The sequence below is a fragment of the Corylus avellana genome, unplaced genomic scaffold, assembly GCF_965113065.1.
Source record: "Corylus avellana unplaced genomic scaffold, dhCorAvel1.hap1.2 HAP1_SCAFFOLD_127, whole genome shotgun sequence".
Lineage (NCBI taxonomy): Eukaryota > Viridiplantae > Streptophyta > Magnoliopsida > Fagales > Betulaceae > Corylus > Corylus avellana.
This window is the reverse complement of record NW_028290532.1, coordinates 25001-30000: the sequence shown is the minus strand read 5'-3', so window position 1 is coordinate 30000 and position 5000 is coordinate 25001.

Genomic DNA, 5000 nt, shown 5'->3' with positions numbered 1-5000 from the left:
ACGATGTGATATGGTTCCGAAGGATGAACTGGATATGGACAGTTCCAATAAGATTTCATTCTTGAACAAAAATCCATTTTTTGATTTATTTCATCTATTTCGTGACCGGAACAGGGGGGGATACACGTTACACCACGATTTTGAATCAGAAGAGAGATTTCAAGAAATGGCGGATAGATTCACTCTATCAATAACCGAGCCGGATCTGGCGTATCATAAGGGATTTACCTTTTCTATTGATTCCTGCAGATTGGATCAAAAACAATTCTTGAATGAGGTATTCAACTCCAGGGATGAATCGAAAAAGAAAGATTTATTGGTTCTACCTCCTATTTTTTATGAAGAGAATGAATCCTTTTATCGAAGGATCAGAAAAAAATGGGTCCGGACCTCCTGCGGGAATGATTTGGAAGATCCAAAACCCAAAATAGTGGTATTTGCTAGCAACAACATAATGGAGGCAGTCAATCAATATAGATTGATCCGAAATCTGATTCAAATCCAATATAACACCTGTGGGTACATAATAAATGTATTGAATCGATTCTTTTTAATGAATAGATCCGATCGCAACTTCGAATATGGAATGCAAAGGGATCAAATAGGAAATGATACTCTGAATCATAGAACTATAATGAAATATACGATCAACCAACATTTATCAAATTTGAAAAAGAGCCAGAAGAAATGGTTCGATCCTCGTATTTTTATTTCTCGAACCGAGAGATCTATGAATCGGGATCCTAATGCATATAGATACAAATGGTCCAATGGGAGCAAGAATTTCCAGGAACATTTGGAACATTTCATTTCTGAACAGAAGAGCCGTTTTTATTTTCAAGTAGTGTTCGATCGATTACGTATTAATCAATATTCGATTGATTGGTCTGAGGTTATCGACAAAAAAGATTTGTCTAAGTCACTTCCTTTCTTTTTGTCCAAGTTACTTCTTTTTTTGTCCAAGTTTCTTCTTTTTTTGTCCAAGTTTCTTCTCTTTTTGTCTAACTCACTTCCTTTTTTCTTTGTGAGTTTCGGGAATATCCCCATTCATAGGTCCGAGATCCACATCTATGAATTGAAAGGTCCGAATGATCAACTCTGCAATCAGTTGTTAGAATCAATAGGTCTTCAAATCGTTCATTTGAAAAAATTGAAACCCTTCTTATTGGATGATCATGATACTTCCCAGAAATCGAAATTCTTGATCAATGGAGGAACAATATCACCATTTTTGTTCAATAAGATACCAAAGTGGTGGATGATTGACTCATTCCATACTAGAAATAATCGCAAGAAATCTTTTGATAACACGTATTCCTATTTCTCAATGATATCCCACGATCAAGACAATTGGCCGAATCCCGCGAAACCATTTCATAGAAGTTCATTGATATCTTCTTTTTATAAAGCAAATCGACTTCGATTCTTGAATAATCCACATCACTTCTGCTTCGATTGTAACAAAAGATTCCCTTTTTATGTGGAAAAGGCCCGTGTCAATAATTATGATTTTACGTATGGACAATTCCTCAATATCTTGTTCATTCGCAACAAAATATTTTCTTTGTGCGGCGGTAAAAAAAAACATGCTTTTTTGGAGAGAGATACTATTTCACCAATCGAGTCACAGGTCTCTAACATATTCATACCTAACGATTTTCCACAAAGTGGTGACGAAAGGTATAACTTGTACAAATCTTTCCATTTTCCAATTCGATCCGATCCATTCGTTCGTAGAGCTATTTACTCGATCGCAGACATTTTTGGAACACCTCTAACAGAGGGACAAATAGTAAATTTTGAAAGAACTTATTGTAAACCTCTTTCAGATATGAATCTATCTGATTCAGAGGGGAAGAACTTGCAGCAGTATCTCAATTTCAATTCAAACATGGGTTTGATTCACACTCCATGTTCTGAGAAATATTTACCATCCGAAAAGAGGAAAAAACGGAGTCTTTGTCTAAAGAAATGCCTTGAGAAAGGGCAGATGTATAGAACCTTTCAACGAGATAGTGCTTTTTCAACTCTCTCAAAATGGAATCTATTCCAAACATATATGCCATGGTTCCTTACTTCGACAGGGTACAAATATCTAAATTTGATATTTTTAGATACTTTTTCAGACCTATTGCCGATACTAAGTAGCAGCCAAAAATTTGTATCCATTTTTCATGATATTATGCATGGATCAGATATATCATGGCGAATTCTTCAGAAAAAATTGTGGAAGACACAATGGAATCTGATAAGTGAGATTTCGAGTAAGTGTTTACATAATCTTCTTCTGTCCGAAGAAATGATTCATCGAAATAATGAGTCACCATTGATATCGACACATCTGAGATCGCCAAATGTTCGGGAGTTCCTCTATTCAATCCTTTTCCTTCTTCTTGTTGCTGGATATCTCGTTCGTACACATCTTCTCTTTGTTTCTCGAGCCTATAGTGAGTTACAGACAGAGTTCGAAAAGGTCAAATCTTTGATGATTCCATCATACATGATTGAGTTGCGAAAACTTCTGGATAGGTATCCTACATCTGAACTGAATTCTTTATGGTTAAAGAATCTCTTTCTAGTTGCTCTGGAACAATTAGGAGATTCTATAGAAGAAATACGGGGTTATGCTTCTGGCGGCAACATGCTATGGGGTGGTGGTCCCGCTTATGGGGTCAAATCAATACGTTCTAAGAAGAAATATTTGAATATCAATCTCATCGATCTCATAAGTATCATACCAAATCCCATCAATCCAATCGCTTTTTCGAGAAATACGAGACATCTAAGTCATACAAGTAAAGAGATCTATTCATTGATAAGAAAAAGAAAAAACGTGAACGGTGATTGGATTGATGATAAAATAGAATCCTGGGTCTCGAACAGTGATTCGATTGATGATAAAGAAAGAGAATTCTTGGTTCAGTTCTCCACCTTAACGACAGAAAAAAGGATTGATCAAATTCTATTGAGTCTGACTCATAGTGATCATTTATCAAAGAATGACTCTGGTTATCAAATGATTGAACAACCGGGAGCAATTTACTTACGATACTTAGTTTACATTCATAAAAAGTATCTAATGAATTATGAGTTCAATACATCCTGTTTAGCAGAAAGACGGATATTCCTTGCTCATTATCAGACAATCACTTATTCACAAACCTCGTGTGGGGCTAATAGTTTTAATTTCCCATCTCATGGAAAACCCTTTTCGCTCCGCTTAGCCCTATCCCCCTCTAGGGGTATTTTAGTGATAGGTTCTATAGGAACTGGACGATCCTATTTGGTCAAATACCTAGCGGAAAACTCCTATGTTCCTTTCATTACAGTATTTCTGAACAAGTTCCTGGATAACAAGCCTGAGGGTTTTCTTATTGAGGATAGTGACGATATTGATGATAGTGACGATATTGACCGTGACCTTGATACGGAGCTGGAGCTCCTAACTATGACGAATGCGCTAACTATGGATATGATGCCGGAAATAGACCGATTTTATATCACCCTTCAATTCGAATTAGCAAAAGCAATGTCTCCTTGCATAATATGGATTCCAAACATTCATGATCTAGATGTGAATGAGTCGAATTACTTATCCCTCGGTCTATTAGTGAACTATCTCTCCAGGGATTGTGAAAGACGTTCCACTAGAAATATTCTTGTTATTGCTTCGACTCATCTTCCCCAAAAAGTAGATCCCGCTCTAATAGCTCCGAATAAATTAAATACATGCATTAAGATACGAAGGCTTCTTATTCCACAACAACGAAAGCACTTTTTCACTCTTTCATATACTAGGGGATTTCACTTGGAAAAGAAAATGTTCCATACTAATGGATTCGGGTCCATAACCATGGGTTCCAATGTACGAGATCTTGTAGCACTTACCAATGAGGCCCTATCGATTAGTATTACACAGAATAAATTAATTATAGACACTGATATAATTAGATCTGCTCTTCATAGACAAACTTGGGATTTGCGATCCCAGGTAAGATCGGTTCATGATCATGGGATCCTTTTCTATCAGATAGGAAGGGCTGTTGCACAAAATGTACTTCTAAGTAATTGCTCCATAGATCCTATATCTATCTATATGAAGAAGAAATCATGTAACGAAGGGGATTCTTATTTGTACAAATGGTACTTCGAACTTGGAACGAGCATGAAGAAATTAACGATACTTCTTTATCTTTTGAGTTGTTCTGCCGGATCGGTCGCTCAAGACCTTTGGTCTCTACCCGGACCCGATGAAAAAAATGGGATCACTTCTTATGGACTCGTTGAGAATGATTCTGATCTAGTTCATGGCCTATTAGAAGTAGAAGGCACCCTGGTGGGATCCTCACGGACAGAAAAAGATTGCAGTCAGTTTGATAATGATCGAGTGACATTGCTTCTTCGGCCCGAACCAAGGAATCCCTTAGATATGATGCAAAATGGATCTTGTTCTATCGTTGATCAGAGATTTCTCTATGAACAATACGAATCGGAGTTTGAAGAAGGGGAACGAGAAGGAGTCCTCGACCCGCAACAGATAGAGGAGGATTTATTCAATCACATAGTTTGGGCTCCTAGAATATGGCGCCCTTGGGGCTTTCTATTTGATTGTATCGAAAGGCCCAATGAATTGGGATTTCCCTATTGGGCTAGGTCATTTCGGGGCAAGCGGATCATTTATGATGAAGAGGATGAGCTTCAAGAGAATGATTCGGAGTTCTTGCAGAGTAGAACCGTGCAGTACCAGACAAAAGACAGATCTTCCAAAGAACAAGGCTTTTTTCTAATAAGCCAATTCATTTGGGACCCTGCAGATCCACTTTTTTTCCTATTCAAAGATCAGCCCTTTGTCTCTGTGTTTTCACATCGAGAATTCTTTGCAGATGAAGAGATGCCAAAGGGGCTTCTTACTTCCCAAACAGATCTTCCTACATCTATATATAAACGCTGGTTTATCAAGAATACGCAAGAAAAGCACTTCGAATTGTTGATTTATCGCC